A 20,891-nucleotide genomic window follows, 5' to 3' on the forward strand; every position below is an offset into this window, starting at 1 on the left:
TTTCCTCGTAACTCATGCCTCTTAGTTCTGGGACTAGTCTAGTGGCATACCTTTGGACTTTTTCCAGCTTCGTCTTGTGCTTGACAAGGTACGGGCTCCATGCTGGGGCCGCATACTCCAGGATTGGTCTTACATATGTGGTGTACAAGATTCTGAATGATTCCTTACACAGGTTCCTGAACGCTGTTCTGATGTTAGCCAGCCTCGCATATGCCGCAGACGTTATTCTTTTTATGTGGGCTTCAGGAGACAGGTTTGGTGTGATATCAACTCCTAGATCTTTCTCTCTGTTCGTTTCATTAAGTACTTCATCTCCTATTCTGTATCCTGTGTTTGGCCTCCTATTTCCACCACCTAGTTTCATTACTTTGCATTTACTCGGGTTGAACTTCAACAGCCATTTGTTGGACCATTCACTCAGTCTGTCTAGGTCATCTTGTAGCCTCCTACTATCGTCCTCAGTTTCAATCCTCCTCATAATTTTTGCATCATCGGCAAACATTGAGAGAAACGATTCTATACCCTCTGGAAGATCATTTACATATATCAGAAACAGTATAGGTCCAAGGACTGACCCCTGCGGTACTCCACTCGTAACGTCTCGCCAATCTGAGACCTCACCCCTCACACTGACTCGTTGTCTCCTGTTACTTAGGTACTCCTGTATCCAACGGAGTACCTTCCCTTTCACTCCAGCCTGCATCTCCAGTTTTTTCACTAGCCTCTTGTGTGGCACTGTGTCAAAGGCTTTCTGACAATCCAAAAATATGCAGTCTGCCCACCCTTCTCTTTCTTGCCTTATTTTTGTTGCCTGGTCGTAAAATTCAAGTAACCCTGTGAGGCAGGACCTGCCATCCCTGAATCCATGTTGATGCTGTGTTACAAAGTTCTTTCGCTCCAGATGTTCCACTAGCTTTCTTCGCACAATCTTCTCCATCAACTTGCATGGTATGCAGGTTAGGGACACTGGTCTGTAATTCAGTGCCTCCTGTCTATCCCCTTTCTTGTATATCGGGACTACGTTAGCTGCTTTCCAAATTTCTGGCAGTTCCCCTGTTGCCAGTGATTTGTTATACACCATGGAGAGCGGGAGGCACAGTTCTTCTGCTCCTTCCTTTAGTATCCAAGGGGCGATTCCATCTGGACCTATAGCCTTTGTCACATCCAATTCTAGTAAACACTTCCTTACTTCCCCGCTGGTAATCTCAAACTCTTCCAGTGGTTCCTGGTTAGCTATTCCCTCTCTTATCTCTGGGATTTCTCCTTGCTCCAAGGTGAAGACCTCCTGGAATTTCTTATTCAGTTCCTCACACACTTCCTTGTCGTTTGTAGGGAATCCTTCTGCCCCTAACCTTAATTTCATAACCTGTTCCTTTACTGTTGTTTTTCTCCTGATGTGGCTATGCAGCAATTTAGGCTGAGTCTTTGCCTTGCTTGCGATGTCATTTTCGTATTGTCTTTCTGCCTCTCTTCTCATCATAACATATTCATTCCTGGCATTCTGGTATCTTTCTCTGCTCTCCAGTGTCCTGTTATTCCTATAGTTTCTCCATGCCCTTTTACTTTGCTGCTTAGCTAGCCTACATCTCTGATTAAACCATGGGTTTCTCATCTTCATTTCACTGTTTTCCTTTTGGACTGGGACAAACTTGTTTGCTGCATCCTTGCATTTTTGCGTGATGTATTCCATCATATCTTGGGCCGTCTTTTCCCTGAGCTCTGTTTCCCATGCTATATCTGCTAGGCATTTTCTTATCTCCTCATAGTTTCCCTTTCGGTATGCTAACCTTTTGGTTTCGGTATCCCTTCTCGAGTTCAATAACCCTTCTTCAATCAGGTACTCAAACACCAATACACACCTGTGTGTGTGTGTGTGTGTGTGTGTGTGTGTGTGTGTGTGTGTGTGTGTGTGTGTGTCTCTCTCTCTCTCATGTTTGAATGATGCGCCTGTCAGTTGCTTGTCACGGTTTTACATAACATCATGTCGCAAACATCAAGATGCTGACGCCGTTGTGAGAGTCAGTTCCTCCTCTTCTTCCCGAAATTCCCGGTTGAATCTCTGAAAAGACGCAGCCACGTTCCAAAACCAGTGAAAGATCTCTTGAAGAAAGTCCGCGGAGCAGAAACCCAATTTGATTACGTTGCAGTCAGACCATTGGCAATTCGAAACCATCAATCACACTCGCGCGTCACCGATATGCTAAACATTTCTAAGCATCTTTGTTTGCCGTAGATACAACATGTGACTGAAGGGAACAGATTGCGAGAATAGATACGTTGTCTTCGAGAGTCCAGGAGCCTGGATCCGGGAATCAAAGATCACAAGTAGTTCTAGATAAAGTTAACATCTGAACCAATCGTCATCCAGTCATCTTCCGGTCAAAAGTACTTCAATCACCTGTGGGTGAGCTCAGTTACCCACTGGTGTCTGAGACTGGAATTTGTGATTGTTATAATTGCTGATATTTTTTATATTAATTAAGGGCTGGAGTTAATTAAGGGGGGTGAATCCCCAGTCACAGATACCATGAGTGAGATATGGATAAACGAGTGACTAATACAGAGTAACTAGTGCAAGGCGAGGATCATAGTATCTGACTTTGGAGAAAATGTCTACTGTTTTTAGAAACCTTTTCAGTAATTTTTTATGTGGCAATGGAAATTTAGTTTATCAATGGAACTTTAGTTTATCACCGAGGAACTTCCCATCTAGAATATACAAGAAAGTACTTCTTCCCATCTTGTCACATGGCCTCGAAAAATGGAACGAAAACCCTATTATAATTTACTCCTATTATCTACAGTGAATTAGTTAAACGAGACATATCTGTAATCAACCATTTCAATAAGTTAATGGTATTACATGTTCATTCCGGTAAAGAAAAGTCCCAAAGAGCATACAATCTTCCTATTTCTGAACGGTGGAAAGATGTAGTTTATCAAAATTACAATTGTTCTCATGTATCTAGAACAGTCCTAGGTATGAACATGTACACATGTGTCTGGAACAGTCCTAGATATGAACATGTACTCGTGTGTCTAGAACAGTCCTAGATATGGGAGCTAACTAAAATACTAAGTCCTATGTCATTATGCTATAAAGACTGAAATGTCATCTTCGAGAAGTTGGCGGGCTGTCATCCTTACATGTTGATCTACATGATTGTTTGAACTGTACTTATAATATAGCAGCTTCAAATTGTACAGTTTTGGTACATTTGTATCGCAGGTACAAATAAGTACCAAAGTACAGTACAGAGTGCTTCTTACCCGGGTCTAACAGGAGAGGTAAGAAGCACCTCTACATTAATTCTAGTACGCCACCAACTGCGAGTCGGCGGCTGGTCAACGTGCAACCCGTCCTCCACTCATATCCATTCCATCCAGCGGTCGACCCCACAGTTGCATTTATAAATTGTTACGTGCTGCTCATTCAAAACGGGAATTTTCTCAATTATAAATTAATATTATAATGCATTAGCATATTGTGCATATATAGGCATAGGTTAGGTTAGGTGTTTAGGTTCTGTTGGCGATTATTTGTATTTGTAGTACGTGGGTGAAGCATTTATAGCGTTGTGGTTCGAACAAAATTCGTCAGTAAAGAGTATTTTTATTATTAGTTTTGTGTCTTAGAAAATCCTGAGAGTGCATTGTGAAGAATACGCAAGACATCAAGGCAGGACAGGCCGCTACTAAATGATAAGGTGACTAAATGTTAATTCTTTGAATGTTTAGTGATTTACTGGAAATAACAGGTAGAAATTGGCTTTTATTGCTGCAGCAAAATTACGTACTTGTTGGGCACTTTCAGTTCTTGCAGTGTTTCGTACTGGATATTTAATTCATTGTGAGTGATTCGTGAATGTTGGCAACACCGCTTTTGTTAGTATTGGCAAGCATGTGGTGAGTAGTGTTGACGCTGACCCCCCTTGTCTGACCCCACTACGGACAGCGCTGACCCCCCTTGTCTGACCCCACAACGGACAGCGCTGACCCCCCTTGTCTGACCCCACAACGGACAGCGCTGACCCCCTTGTCTGACCCCACTACGGACAGCGCTGACCCCCCTTGTCTGACCCCACAACGGACAGCGCTGACCCCCTTGTCTGACCCCACTACGGACAGCGCTGACCCCCCTTGTCTGACCCCACTACGGACAGCGCTGACCCTCCCTGTCTGACCCCACTACGGACAGCGCTGACCCCCTTGTCTGACCCCACAACGGACAGCGCTCACCCCCAACGTTGTCTGACCCCACTACGGCCGGCGCTGACCCCTCCATGTCTGACCCCACTACGGACAGCGCTGACCCCCTTGTCTGACCCCACTACGGACCCCGCTGACCCCCCCAAGTCTGACCCCACTACGGACAGCGCTGACCCCCTTGTCTGACCCCACTGACCCCCCCTTGTCTGACCCCACTACGGCCGGCGCTGACCCCCCCTTGTCTGACCCCACTACGGACAGCGCTGACCCCCCCGCCCATTGTCTGACCCCACTACGGACAGCGACACCCTCCATCAGGAGTAGTTAAACATCACCTCAAGCCTCAAGTGTGACCTACGTCACCACCTCTTCCATTCCAACATGGAGATGGATGTGACCATTCATATGTTAAATATGTAGTATATGATAATATTGTTTGTATAGGAATTTCAACATGCACATAAATAATTACTTTTGCATTCATTACAGGTAAGGCTGTCTTAGCTCATCGCGGAACACATCTCCACCAGCTTAAGGCAGGTAAGGCTGTCTTAGCTCATCGCGGAACACATCTCCACCAGCTTAAGGCAGGTAAGGCTGTCTTAGCTCATCGCGGAACACATCTCCACCAGCTTAAGGCAGGTAAGGCTGTCTTAGCTCATCGCGGAACACATCTCCACCAGCTTAAGGCAGGTAAGGCTGTCTTAGCTCATCGCGGAACACATCTCCACCAGCTTAAGGCAGGTAAGGCTGTCTTAGCTCATCGCGGAACACATCTCCACCAGCTTAAGGTTTCCGATGGATTTTTTTTCAATCAAATATTACAGGACATGCAGATACCGTAATATACTTACGGGTAAGTGTCATATTCCTGTCATTGGTCCTGGGGTGCCGAGGCCCCTGCCTTTTATTGGACCTGGGGACGCCAAGGCCCCCCGCCTATATTAGACCTGGGGTGCCAAGGGCTCCCCCTATATTGGTCCTGGGGTGCCAAGGCCCCCGCCTATATTGGTACTGGGGTGCCGAGGTCTCCGCTTATATTGGTCCTGGGGTGCCAAGGTCTCCCCTTATAATGTTCCTGGGGTGCCAAGGTCTCCCCCTATATTGGTCCTGGGGTGCCGAGGTCTCCCCCTATATTGGTCCTGGGGGGCCGAGGTCTCCCCCTATATTGGTCCTGGGGTGCCGAGGTCTCCCCCCTATATTGGTCCTGGGGTGCCGAGGTCTCCCCCTATAACGGTCCTGGGGTGCCGAGGTCTCCCCCTATATTGGTCCTGGGGGGCCGAGGTCTCCCCCTATATTGGTCCTGGGGGGCCGAGGTCTCCCCCTATATTGGTCCTGGGGTGCCGAGGTCTCCCCCTATATTGGTCCTGGGGTGCCGAGGTCTCCCCCTATATTGGTCCTGGGGTGCCGAGATCTCCCTCTATATTGGTCCTGGGGTGCCGAGGTCTCCCCCTATATTGGTCCTGGGGTGCCGAGGTCTCCCCCTATATTGGTCCTGGGGTGCCGAGGTCTCCCCCTATATTGGACCTGGGGGGCCGAGGTCTCCCCCTATATTGGTCCTGGGGTGCCGAGATCTCCCTCTATATTGGTCCTGGGGTGCCGAGATCTCCCTCTATATTGGTCCTGGGGTGCCGAGGTCTCCCCCTATATTGGACCTGGGGTGCCGAGGTCTCCCCCTATATTGGACCTGGGGGGCCGAGGTCTCCCCCTATATGTATTCTGGGGTGCCGAGGACCCCCCCCCCCCCCTTCCTAACCCCTGAAGTTAGCACACTGTTTATTTTAAAACGATTACTGTTATAGTTTCTGAAGGAACCACATTAACACGGGTCGTGAATTTCGACAGATTGCATGGCTTGTGTTGAAGTAGTTCATCGTGCTTTGTGGCTGAAGCTGTTATTGAGTAACTGTTAATTATCAAGATGTTTTAATTGAAGTGACAGTGTTTTGGTTGCGAATTGATCTTCAAATGGAGTTCAGTAAACTGCGAAATTAGGGAACTCATTTTGTCAAGAGCGTGACAAATAAAACCAGTCTCCAATAATTTAAGCATCTTGTATAAGATTCATTTATAAAAGCAAGCAGGAGCGGACTGCAGCTCAAGCATACAGACATTACTACATAAAACTGAAGAGAAAAAGTATAGTTCTAGCTTATTAAAGCCATGTATATAATAACTATATTGTAAATTATAATTATATAAATTATTATTATGAATTTGCAATCGATGAGTCACAATAACGTGGCTAAAGTATGTTGTTTACGATTACCTCACAATCGACTTGAGAATGGTCAAGGACGGACCGAAACGTCGTCGTCCCTTCACCTTCTAGAGTGTGGTCTGGTCAACATATAATTATGAATTATTTCCTATGATTGTGGACTGGAAGCCTGTTAGGTTTAGTGACGTCCCCCAGGGTCAAGGCTTCAACTTCCCCAAATGCAACCCAGAACATTCGCCTAACTTCTGGTTACTTATTGACTACATAATTAAAACAAAAAATATTGTGTTAGGAAACGTGCCAGTCTCATCCTGCCCAGATGTCGGATTCGGGTCCAATCACTTATGACCCCCACGGCACAGACCATTCTCCGAAAATAAACTCTCCTGTTTCTCACTGCAACATAATCTTCCTGCTCCTCACTGCCACATAACCCTTCTATTTCTCAGTACCACATAACCCTTCTATTCCTCACTGCATATTGCACTCCAGTTCCTCAGTGCCAAACTACCCTCCTGTTCCTTATTGCAACCTAGTTCTCCTATTCCTTACTATCACATTGCACTCCTGTTTCCCACTGTCACATAACCCTCCCGTTCCTCATTGTTCTCACGCAAAACTCCCATGTTCCTCACTGCAACATAACTCTCCTCTTTCTCACTGCCGCATAACTCTTCAGTTCCTCACTGCCCAGTAGCTCTCTTGTTCCTCTCAGCCACATAGTTCTTTGATCCAAGATAATAAGATGCATTTAGGTTTGGTTCACTCAGAGTACTAAGGTGACGGAGGATGTGGTGCTGGATGACGACGAGCGGCGTCATTACGGTGACACTTGGTACGACCTTAGTAAGGTCCAGTGCATCATCGAAAATATTTATAACAAGTTGGGGACAAATTATGGAATTTTTCCTGAGGCTTGTCAGAGAGGTCGGATGACATTGTGAAAAAGGAAGGAAGCGATGATAATGTGTGTGAAGAGCACAAGGGAATATTTTGATCAACAATGCTGGAGTGGGTTGCACTTTATCAGGAGGGATTAAATGTTTTATTTGTATATATAAGAACTCACGAATTGCACTACACTATCTAGTGAAATGAAGCTATGGAGAGCTGCTCTGCATTATGTTAGTTTCCCGTGACGTTAAGTAATGTTTAAGATATTCAGGGAAAGGGGACAACGATTTTAATGTTGACCAGACCACACACTAGAAAGTGAAGGGACGACGACGTTTCGGTCCGTCCTGGACCATTCTCAAGTCGATTTCCCTTCACTTTCTAGTGTGTGGTTTGGTCAACATATTTCAGCCACGTTATTGTGAGACACCTCGTCTGCAACGATGTTAATATTTTGTTTTTAATTTAAAACACGAAAAAATTATTGCTTGTGAAATGGGAGATGCCTGGAACAATGGAAATAGGAAGGGGTGCTAACCGGGTAGAGGTAGGAATAGCGTCTCAAGTGTGCAGGAAAGGCAAGCATCATATGTTACCTGGAGGTGCCAGACCCAGGCCACCGACACCACTTTTGACTTAAGGCAGCCCGGGTCACGGAGGGGAGCAGTCACCGTCGTGTGTGGTGAATATTAACGACTTTGAGAGAGAGTGAAAGAGAGAGAGAGAGAGAGAAAGAGAGAGAGAGGTTTAAAATTACAGAAATACAGGCAGATAATTAGAAAGACAGGCAATCTTATAGACATACATTTACAGACATAAAATTACCGTAAATTCTTATCTATATTTCATGAAGTAACAGTGATCGAAAGAACTATGCTCTGCTAGTCACACCATGAGCAGCTGTGTCATATGAACCTGCGTCATATGAGCCTCACTCATATTTTATTAAGAGAATATGAGGCACTTATCCCAGAGGCTACGACGCAGCAGTGATGATGCAAACCATTAAATTACACTGATTCATGCGGGTATGATCAATTTCCGATCCTAGAAATGGTGTTGAGTAACTAATAACTGAAGTATGAAGGTGTATTGGATAATGTATCGTTAGCTTAGTTCATTTATTAGGCACCCCATACCCATCTTGTGGGCGGTAGTGGAAAGGGTTACAGAGGCACATAATGGGCTCAGGGACTGAACCCCACAATTCATTTAGCTAAGCAAGTTACAATCTTGATGAGCTAGTTACAAAATTCAATATAAGTCGTCACATCAACAATGGGTTCGAGATTGACCTCAAGTACAGGTTCTAAATTAAGCAACTGACATATGTGGAGAGTTAGTGTCACAATTTGTTTGTCCTGCACACCGCCCGCCATCCAGTGGGCAGCGGTGGATAGGTTACAGTCACTCAGTTACTACCTACAGTTAGCAAACTGGGGCTTTCTAATGTATAGAAACAGTGATTTATTCGGATAAATCCCATAAGCCACGAGAGAGTACTTTTCAAAACAGACGCAAGGAAACACAGATTCCAAGGGTCAAGAAAAGACTTTGATCTCAGAAGGCACGAAGTGGCACTGGTCCCAGAGGCAACACTGGATATGTTATCCCAAAGGCCCAGAAACGGCAGAGTTCTCATTGACCAGGAAGCTGTAATGGTCCCAGAGAATACGATATTTGTGGTGCCAGACATAGTGGTGCGAAAGACCACAAGGTAGCCGGGATCTCAGAGACCACCATATGTCAGTGGCAATATAATACTGCCGTAATATTGATCATAAACTCGGTAACTGTCGTGCTCAGCGCCACTTGCTATTGGCAATTAGTGTCGCTTTTGGGGGTCGCTCGTCGTGTTATTGTGCTATATCTCGAGCTGGAGGGTACTGATCACATTAGGACCAGCAGGGAACGGTCTGTGTCACTGGATGTAGAGAATTGTCCCACTGTCACTGGATGAAGAGAATTGTCCCACTGTCACTGGATGAAGAGAATTGTCTCACTGTGTCACTGGATGAAGAGAATTGTCCCACTGTGTCACTGGATGAAGAGAATTGTCTCACTGTGTCACTGGATGCAGAATCTGAGTCTCTTTATTCCTGTAAACCGGAAACTGTCGGCATGAGGACCCAATTGAAACGTGTGTGTGTCACTATTTACATATATACAACAGGTGCTCTTAGATAATTTTCATATACAGTTCACTCAGTGTAATTTTTTCAAGACGAGCCACACATCTATGCTCATCCAATAAAATTAGCAGACTTCTAGATGTTACTACTGCTCGGCTTAGACTCGGTTACAAGTATCTCTGACAATTCTCATTATCTGCCGATGTAGACCTGACCAAATGTAAACTGTGTCAACAAAATTATTCGCACACCCTCCGTCACTGTGATGGAGTGCGAAAAGATACGTGAATTCATAGACAATTCTATAACCAATGTTCCAGCAATGTGTAAATATTTCATTCAAAATGATCTGCTACCAGAAATTTTAGCCACATATCCCCAGTTTGCTAACTGTAGGTAGTAACTAAGTGATTGTAACCTATCCACCGCTGCCCACTGGATGGGGGGCGGTGTGCAGGACAAACATATCAATTGTGACACTAGCTCTCCACATATGTCAGTTGCTTAATTTAGAACCTTTACTTGAGGTCGATCTCGAACCCATTGTTGATGTGACGACTTATATTGAATTTTGTAACTAGCTCATCAAGATTGTAACTTGGTTAGCTTGTAACACGTTGGGGGGGGGGGGGGGTTCTTGAGATCTCTTCCTTCACCCCCTTTCTCTCTCTGCCCGTATTTCAACTTTGTTCTCTCTACCAAGGGACCCCAAAACTTTCACTTGAGCCGACCCCACGCCACGTGGTCTTAAGACGATTGACCGACTTAAGATTCTACAACCCGTATGACGTGGCATAGACTTCTAGCAAAATCCTAGGGTCACCTTTTCGCTGCCACCACCAGACCAACAACACTGAGCATTGATGGAGGCCTGGGTCGATCATGCCAATCAATAACTTTGGGGCTTGATCCCCACTAGTAGCATATAACAGCAGCAGCCACAGAAAAGAACGAGAACAGCCTACTGCGCTCTCTTAAGTATGCTGCCGGGAAGATACCTAACTGATCGTACAGCCACGATCCTTACAGGTCTTCGCCGACCTACATTACTACTTACTTTAACAATTCTAAGAATAGCTGATAACTAGGTCAATATTATATTTAATAATCAATAAGCTCAGAGTCTGAATGTTTTGTGAGAAACAAGATTCGTCTTCTTTTTCTAGACTGACTTCCCCATTCTTAATTCTTTTGTTCCTAACTTTCGTTTTACCTATAAGATTCTTCAGATCCATTGTTATCCATTTCGGGTCATTATTATTATATCTAATTAATTTGCATGGTATGCTACGTTCCTATGCTTTGCTTAGAATATTATAAAATAAGTTATATTTTGAATCCATATCGCAATCCCTTGTTACGTTACCCATCGCTAGGTTCACGTCTGGCTCCAAGACGAGCACCAACCAAGAAATTTCTTAGATTATTAGAATCAGCTTTTCGGAAATCTGGCACTTTAACAGAATTCTCTCTTACAAGTCTATTCCATTTTATGCTAAATCTGTTTTCCTTGTGATCATTGTTCCGTAGCTCACCCCCTATTTCGATACAACAACAATATTATTCAATTATTTGCCGAAGCACTTCATGGCTTATACAATGATCCACCTATCAACAGCCGGCGTACTCTTACTTACATTATAATATCTGCAAAACTATGATAGAAGTGCTAGTTTACAGTTCACCTACTGACCCGGCCAACCAATGAAAATGCTGGGCAAGACTTCCCAGGCACCTCGACTATGTAGCACCTCACTTCTCTTCATCCTTCATGGAATATATTCTGCTACTTTTATCAGATTATGTATGTAAACTCCGATGCATCCACACAACAAACTGCTACATATCTCACCAGTACACAACCCTCTTCTACAAGCGCACCACAACACCACCCACGACAGCACAACCAACCCTCTACACAACCCACCTCCATGTAACCAACCACCGCACACCTTAAGTTTGCCTGACTTACTGAGTCTTTATAATCATTTTAATAATCTGTCATGCAACCGAAGCTTTCAAGATATTTTGAAAACATATAATTAATAATTCCTGTCCTTTGACTAATACCTCGAATCACAAAAGATCAACGAATATGTCTATAAGATTACTCTTTGATAGAGGAGTTATCAGACAAGTCTGGAGAACCCTCATGGCATTCTGAAGTTAGTGAAACTGAAACCATTTCTTTACAATATGTGAAAGTTTTAATGGGCCAAAGCTTATTTGAAGAGTCTAACAAGAAAAGTCTGTAGCATCGAATTAGGGCGAATATTGAAGAAAAATCAACGAAGGAGTTTACTGTAGGTGCCTCATTCAGTATCAGTATAATGAAGTATCTGGTGGACTCCCAGGTGGAGTACCTGATGGAACTTAATGTAGGTGGCTCATTCAGTATCAGAATAGTGGAGAACCAGGCCAAGTACCTGGTGGAGTTTACTGCTGGTGTATTATTCATTTCCAGGATAGTGGTGACTCTTGTGGAGTTTACTGCAGATATGTCATTCAATGCCAAGAAAATGGAGTATGTAGTGCACAATAAATACTCTTGTATCTATATATTAAAGAGAACCACTATCTGTCCTAAGTTAGATACCAGGACCTAGATTCAGGAAGCTCTGTGTATTTCTTCGTAAGTGGGTTTGCTACGAAGGTTCCTAAGTGCGCCCTAAGAAGATGCTTAGGTGCGATTCAATAAGGTATACTTAGGAAGAAAAATTGTTGGTTCACCTGCGTGCCGATAGAGGTCACTACTGTGTTTCGTTTGGCCAATCAGAGAGCAGCAACATTCTTCATATTGAAGATTTAGCGCTGGCTTATCGCAGCTCTACTGCCTCCTATTTACGTCGAATTTTCTTATAAAATTAGTATATTTCGAAGTAAAACAATGTTTTTTCAACTTCTACAGCCAGCACCGACATTGTAGTAAACAAATATGTTACATTTGTTGTTTACCTACGTAATTCTAAGAGATACTGTGTAGCTGTCCTTGTTGCTCGGAAGATGCGCTGACAATTATTGTATATATTTACTGAATTTACCCAAGGGCCACTAACTATCTAGTGACCTCGAAGAGGACAGAAAGCCGGCGGCTTGTTGAAGGGCCCGCCAATTGTCTTAATTATATTTTTTAGCTGGAATTTGGCATTTACGGCTTCAGCGGGTAGGCGGTTCCATGGGTTTATAGCCCTCTTGGTGGAAAAAAACATCTGTTTTCAGTCCTACTTGAGAGAACATACTCTCCAACACTATATCTGTGATTGTCCTGTTATCAGTGACTTCATACCAAATGGTATGAGGTATTTTGAGCTCTGTAATTACTTCATACACTCAGGAATATTGGAAGATATTCTTGTGCTGCACCCAGATTTTGCCAGTGGAGGCTAATAGATCAGCATTAAGTATTTTGTTCTCTCCTAATTCCATGTATGACTGGCCATCCTGTGAGGTGAGCTTGTAGCTGGTTTTTGATCTACACTGTGTGGTCCTTTAGACAGAATAGGGAAGCAGCACATTGCTGTGTATACCTAAACATGTTTAAAAATACATTGTTTGAGAGGAGTTTTGTAGAAACTGGTAAGAGTAATTATAATATAATGTTTCCATGATTCAGTGCTTACCTCTTGTGAAAATTGCTTAGAGTTGTTTAGTCAGAGTTGATTTGTTTTTTGTATTGAGGCTGGTATTTTCTAAATTGATTCCATGTACAGTATGTCTAACCATCCTGTGAGATGGGAGTATTAGATAAACTTATAGCTAGTTTTTTATCTACACTGTGTAATATTCCATATAGAATAGGGTAGCAGCACATTGCTGTGTATACCTAATCTTCTTAATAAAAAAAATCAGTAATAAAGATTTTAAATTATAGTTTGTATTATTACAAATACAGTACTGTATTATCCTTATTAAATCATGTTGACCATGGATCATTAAGATCTCATGTTGATATGTAATACAAGTCATATTTCTTTTGAACTGCTAATCCATGCTAATCATTCATTAAATTGTGCATTATGTCTCAATTTTTCACTTCCTTGGATATACTGTACAGTACAAAAAGATAGGAAAAAATAAACCAGTAATATTTCTTTCATTATATTTTTCATTTAAATAACTGCATCAATATTTTTACAGCTGACAGGATTTGTTTTCCCATACAGGTGCATTATTTGTTAAAAAAAATTGGTTTATTGTTACACACAATGGTGCTACATAGCCTTCCCAGCTTGGTGCCTTCTTTTAATACTTACTGATTAAAAAATAAATAATAAATACATTTTATTCAGGAAGAGTACATACAGTTGATTTACAAACATAATGTTGGATTTATAGGCAGAGCTAGTACATACAATACCTAAAGCCACTAATACTCTAGCATTTCGGGCAAGGTGTGGGGGGAAAAAAACAGACTAAAACTTAATAGTAATCGGGATTAGGTATAAATTGTGTTGAAAGAAGGAATAAAAAATACAAAAAGGGGGTTAACATAGCATAAATCAGCAATTGCACATGTTGGTGAACAGCGTTGTTTAAAAAATAGCAAGACATGGGTTGACATTTAGGAGGTAAGTTAGGTTACATGGAGTTAATTAGGCAGTACTTGGTTTAACTCTTAAACTGGTTGAGAGAGGTACAGCCGTTGACATGATTCGGGAGCTCATTCCACATTCTGGGTCCCTTGATTTGTAGAGCACTTCTAGTTTGGTTACACACAGCCAAATTGAGTAACAGGAAGAGGTCTTGGACACAAATTTGTTCCATGCTAAATGTAGAGGAATCAGCTGAGTATTCCTCAAATAAAATAAGTTTCCTCAGCTTATAAGGTAAATAAAATAAGCATTTCTCAAATAAGTAGCTGCCTCACTGCTACATAGCCTTCCCGGCATGGTGCCTTCTTTTGATAATTACTTGTTCCACACCCAAATTGTATAACAGGAAGAGGTCTTGGACCCCTACTTCCCTCTCTCTTTTTTAATAATCTATATAGTCATAATTATAGCTTTAAGTATTCAATGAATAAAGTTTTTGACATTTTTACCCTTTTCCTTACCTAACATCATTTGTGCAGCATATTTTTATTTTATGTCTCACCCAGATTTAATTTAAAAATAAAACCAAACTAAATAAATTAGAAATGGGTATGTATAGCTAAGGTACACCCTTACTACTAGGTGAACAGGGGCATTTGGTGATAGTAAATGATCCCATCAGACAGGGCTCATCACCTTCTCTCATATTTCATGTTCACCAGTGTTTATTTACTTAATAACTACTGGTATAATATCTTGCTATTATAAAACTAATTCTACTATCATCAAACACATATTTACTTCAAGTTTCAAGCAGAGAATGCATATATAACTAACACGAAGGATTACTCTCCACTAGATTCACCAGCTATAATATTTTGGTCATGTTCCAATATCATAAATCGATCCCAGTGTTATGTAGTAGAGAAAAAATGACTTATATCCAGTTTACGTAAAGCTACGAGTGGTCGAAACCACACTTAAATCCCGGAATGAACTTACGAAGATTTTTCCACTTAGGGTAGCTCTTTGAATACGGACGTAGCCGCCACGAAGGCGCTAAGAAGGAATTCGTTCTTAGCTAAGAGGAAAAACCTTCGTAAGTACCTTCCTGAATCCGGCCCCAGATCCTTAGGGCTAGCCTCATCCAACATTCCAAGATGAATCATGGGAAGTATGGTAGTGTCACAGTCCAGTCGGGAAGGAGTGGGTGGGAGGAGGTGTTACAATGCCAAACTAAGAAATATCGGCGATTTTCATGGTCTGAAGTAAAATCGGCATTTATTTCACGTAGAGTTGTGATGTTTTCTCTTGAAGTTTATTAATCAAATGGCTCTGTATGACTAACCATCCTGTGTGATGGTTTTTTTTTAGCATCAACGTAGCTAATTTTTTTGACACACACTGTAGTCCCCTTCATATAATCTAGGGTAGATGTACATATGCATATGTACCTAAATGGGTTAATACAAAAAAATTACTCGCGCCTCTGGTTCATGGTTTACTCGAAAACAATGAGCGTGAATTCATTCGAGCTACACTTTGAGACAAAGATAGAAATACAGAGAAAGGCGACGGAAGAAGGGAGATGTTGGGGAGAAGGAAAGAAAGAGGGGGAGAAGGATGATAAAGGTAGAGAGATAGGGAGAAAGGGTAAAAGGGAAGATTCAGTTAGAGGGGGTTTAAAGGAGAACGAGGGGTGATGGGGGATGTTTGAGGAAAGGGAAGATGGAATGGGTGCGGATAAGGGGGATGTTAATCGAGAAAGATGGAGAGAAGGAGAGGGTAACAGAGATGAGAGAGGTAGGAGATCGAGAGAGAGGTAGTGGGGAGGGGAAAGAGAGATCCGGGGGCAGCCGGGCACCTCATTTTGCAGTTTAATATATTTATAATCAGTTGCTGCCGGTGCCTTCGTCCCCTCTGATAAATCCTAACCTTAGTGAAGGTATCATATGCCATTTATTCTTATTTTGGTTATCCAGGTTAGAATGCTCCACATAACGCAACACTGACAACATGAGCGTTGAACGGGTCATGCTACAATGTAGTAGTCTACTCTCACCAAACATAATGCGGTGCCTACCAGATATGTACACTTTCTCACGAACACTGGAATGCTAATATCTGGCTTGGGGCAACTTACCGCTTGATGATGCAGATACTAACAGCTGCGTGACGGGAGACATCTCCCGTCACGCAGGGTGCAGTTGCACCTCCACAGATCTCCAATATCAGCTCTTGAAACTGGTAATGGCTCAAAAGGGCCACCACTTACGGGCTATTGATGCCCGTGCCACCTTTTGGGTGGCTTAATCTTCATCAATCAACAGCTGCTTGTCATTAAGAACTAAGTACTTTGACTGGCACCACCTCCGTGACGAGCCCTACATAGAGCTTAAAGTATTTTTGATTAATTACTCTACGATATTATATAATTACCTTGTCATTGACTTACGGAGGGAAAATCAATGACTTGCTGAAACTGACTAAAGGTCGGTCACCGTGGTACTCGTACTCCACTACTAACCCAATGAATTTTGAACAACCGTTAATTGGTAATATATTTAGAGATTAATTAAATATTTCGTGTAGTCATTAATGATCATACAAGATATTCACGGGTTATGGCTCACTGGCCCAATCATATGACAACACAGAGTGCTCCACTGATACTCAAATATAGTGATTAACAGCAAGTTCATTTATGCAAATTATATCCTAAACTAGAAAAATACTTATGGCAATGGAGATAACCATTCAAGGTGTATGAACCCAAATATTGTCATTACCTTGCAAAACATTTAAGTAATCTCAAGCTCTGTTGGTAGTGGCTTCCCCCCTCCCCCCCCCCCCCTCCCCCCCCCCCTCCCCCCCCCCCCCTCCCCCCGAAAAAATAATCCTCCTTAGTCTTGATGTTAAAAACTCAATTTTTACACTTTGACTACACCTCCAAGAGTTTGAGAGCTTTGAGTTTGAGTTTGAGAGCTCAGCCCCTTGGAACCACTGTCGAACATTTAGGAAGTAGGATACAACCTAGGCTTACCCCATCCACCAATGGCTAAGGTGGCTCAGCCTCTTGACTGGAGCACTTGGCCCAGACAGCCTAACAACTGGGTGTGGCCTCACTCTAAGTGTGTCTTGCTCTCCGACCGCCCCTCGCGGTCACTTGTCCCTCAATAGAATTCTTGGTGACTCGGATACTTTTGATATCGTTCGCCTTATGCGTTTTTGTTCTCGTATTGGCATCCTTGGTGATATTTAGCGCCCTCTGATTATTCTGCGCATTTGATGGTGCTACATAGCCTTCCCGGTTTGGTGCCTTCTTTTGATAATTACTTACTTACTCACTCTAAGTGGCTGTTCTCACGTAGGGTGACTGCGTTGTTTCATGTCATTGGCTGGAAGGTGCCAGATCCCAGCCTGATAATTTGTCACCTATCAGGTGGAGGGTCATGTGTAAGATGAAGGCCCACTGAGATTCCCACGGGCAGGACAATCTGCGTTACCACAGCCATCATCAAGTTTGACAGGTTAATGGCTCTGGGTAACATTATAGAGAGAGAGGGGAGAGAGGTCTCACAATGTTAAGGTAGATCGATGTTAATATATCAACTGTCAAAGTGGGGCCCACATACCCCTCGCAGACTCAAAGGTTGTAAAATTTCCAGGTACCTTTACTGAAAACCTTCCAAAACCTCGAGTTCCTAACATGGCACTGCATAAACGGATGAAATTGAGAGAGGTTTCCCCGCCATAAAAGGTCAAAATACCGATCTCTTAACTCGATCGTACAAAGGGGAGAGAGAGAGATAGATAGATCTGATCTACTGACAAACCATTTCGCTGCAAAGATGTAATTGCCTCTGATCCTGAAAGTCAACCTGAACATCTTGTTTCAATCACTACGTCTAAGATGACTTCAGTGGTTATACAGCTTGCTGAAGCTCTCCATCTTCTTAATACTCTTGACACGGGTAAAGCTGTGGACCCAGATGAGGTCAGCTCAGGACTACGCAGCTGTGCTGACCTGTTGGCTCCACTTCTCACATGCCTCTTCCAACTCTGCCTAGCCCAAGGAATATGATCCTCCTTACGGAGGGCCATATTCACAAGTTGTTCCAGTACACAAAAAAAAGAGCTGTTTAGTAGTTGGAAGCTACATACCAGTGTCACTGCTCTCAGTTACTGGAAAGACTCTCGAAACATTAATCTCAGCAAATGCTATCTTTTTTTGACCATCATAGGCTACTATATGATAGAGTATGGTTTTAGAAAAGGTCGATCTGCTGCGTGAACAACCTGTCCTCTTAAAAAGAACGTCGTTTTTGGCCGTTTGCCCGTAGGGCCGAATTTGGACGTAATGTGAAAATGAAAATTAATTTGGGATTTTTTTTTCCACAACAGTAAGTTAAGGGTCCTCTGATAGGTTAGGTGGGTAGGAAATTCTCATAAAGTTTCAAAACGTTATGAAAAACGTTAATTTAAAGTGTCCTCTCATAACCTCTGCGCGTACGCCGGGCGACTCAAACAGAAAACGGAACAGAACGTCACTTTTGTGAGTCGATTTCATTTCAAATTACGTCCAAATTTGGCTATAACGCGCATACGAGCCAAGAGTGACGTTATTTTTAAGAGGACGGATTCGATCTGCTAAACCACTCCACTAAGTGGCATCAGTCCTTGGATGAGTTCAAGCTCAGCTGTGTTATTGCCTAAACATTATTGTTTTAGATTCAGCTACTCCGAACAGAAAGTTCCTGGTAGCACAGGCTATGGCGAGCTTGTAGTGCACTTATCTGACACTAGAGCGGGGCTGTATATGTTGCCTAGCCATGACACGTGCTATGTCTGGCACTCTGGATTAGAAGCGAAGCTTTAAGCACAAAGCATCTCGGGCTCCATCTTAGAGTTAATAAAAGACTTCCTTCAGGAACGAAATCACAGAGTAGTCCTCAATGAAGCAGAATCCGAAAGCCACTCAATTGGCGTCAGTGTACCACAGGGTAGTGTACTTAGCCCTCCCTCTGCTGTGGAATGTGTACCTCAGCCTATTCCTGAAGCTCAAGCCTATGTGCTGATGACTGGAGACATCAACACAACACTGAACACGTCAGTATAACACTTCACACATTAGCACAACACCGAACACAACACTAGCCACATCAACACAACACTGGACACATCAACACAACACTGGACACATCAACACAACACTGGACACATCAACACAACACTGGACACATCAACACAACACTGGACACATCAACACAACACTGGACATATAAATATCGACTACTTCAGCAGCGTTCACTTGCAGGTTTCTTTCGGTGCATGAATAATTTTGTCCAAAATGCGTGGTCTTTTGCCTAAAAAAAAAATTGTTTTGCGAGTGGCCAAAAAATGTGTTTACATAAAACTGTAATTATTTACTATCCGTAAAAAGATTATGCGAGCGCTGCCGTGACTGCTCTACCTATATCCAACATCAAGAGAATTACTGCGTCGATTTAATGAGAATGGAATTTTTATTGTTATTTTTAAAGCAATAATTTTGTCAATAATTCAAACTCGAAATTATTAGGGTAAAAAAAAAGTACGAAAATAAGTTGGAATAAATTTGTATTTCAGAATTTGTACGCAGGGCGCGTGAAGGGGGAACTTGTAATTGTTTATGTGGGTCTCGTCTCCTGAACTATCAGCACCTGTAACTGCCTCTATCACCCAATTATCCTGCCACCACGCATGTCTCCTGCCACCATACTTGTCTGCGGCCACCACACTTGTCTGCGGTAACCACACTTGTCTGCTGGCCTTACAAATATCTCCTGCACACCGAAAATAACGATAGAATAATATAGGAACTTAAAAACCGACTTCCCGAAGCAAATCGGCTCCTGTTTATATCCAGTTACTTCCTCTCACGTACCTCTCTAATCAGTAGTTGAAACATTATAGTTAGTTTGCCTTATGATCTTATTGTACACCTCAGTAATGTTATTTTTTCTTCGCCTTTCCAGGGCATGTCAGTTGAATTTTATTAGGTTATCTTTTTTAGCGAGGTTCCTAATACCTTCATGCTATATTTAGTGTATATATTGCTTGATAGATAATACAAATGTAAAAAATAAATGAAAACTAGGGCAAGAGTTTATTACATCATAAATTGGCAGGTTTAAATTGTCTTTGTCATTGGCATTAACTGTCACTTTTTTCTTTTTAATAGATGAGGTACATCTGCATTAGTGCAGCTACCCTAGATATCATTGATTGAGCCATCTTATTATTTTATATAGATTACATTGTGATCCTTGAGTCTATTGGAAATACTTTGTGTCAGATATAAGAATATATTATTATTATACGTTACATTTTGTGTGTTCCTCCCTTCACTACGTACTGGTGCCAATGCCTATTCTTATGACAGGGATTATGGGATCATATCCTTGAGGGTAGTAAATGTAATTGGCCTGAGTAATAAGTATTCCAGTGGCAGGTACGAGCCAGGCTACAAAGCAGAGGTGGTAAGTGACTTCTTCATTATGTTTAGCTAAAAATTCGTCTGAAATTACATTTGTAGGCCAAAAACACAAAATATCATCAACATATCTAAACCATGGAATGATATCAGGGGTAATTTTTTAAACAAATGTATTCGAGCGATATAGCAATACCTACGAACCTGACACAGTGATACAAAACACCAATGAGAACGAGCAAAATGAAGACTTTGGAGGTAATGGGGTGGAGGAACTGAATCCGTGGCAACATGTGGCCGCTAATGTTGAGACACAATGCACAACAGAAGGTATTGTGGAGCGGTGAGTTAGCTTCATTAGCGACAGACAAAGCCTAAGCTCCTTTGGTACTCAAGAGTACACAGTCATGGAAGCCAATGTTGTTATT

At 42.5% G+C, this 20,891-nt stretch overlaps 1 long non-coding RNA gene across 3 annotated transcripts in view; it reads left to right on the plus strand.

Moving 5' to 3' along the window:
• LOC123746177 (uncharacterized) overlaps window positions 1-20,354 on the plus strand; it is a 271,456-nt gene extending 251,102 nt beyond the window's left edge. For all 3 annotated transcript variants that reach the window (XR_011225152.1, XR_011225154.1, XR_011225153.1), the window contains one exon: window positions 19,617-20,354. This is a non-coding gene — a long non-coding RNA (uncharacterized lncRNA). The remainder of the gene's footprint in view (window positions 1-19,616) is intronic.
• The last annotated feature ends 537 nt before the right edge of the window (window positions 20,355-20,891 follow it).

This window comes from Procambarus clarkii, chromosome 80, assembly GCF_040958095.1.
Source record: "Procambarus clarkii isolate CNS0578487 chromosome 80, FALCON_Pclarkii_2.0, whole genome shotgun sequence".
NCBI lineage: Eukaryota > Metazoa > Arthropoda > Malacostraca > Decapoda > Cambaridae > Procambarus > Procambarus clarkii.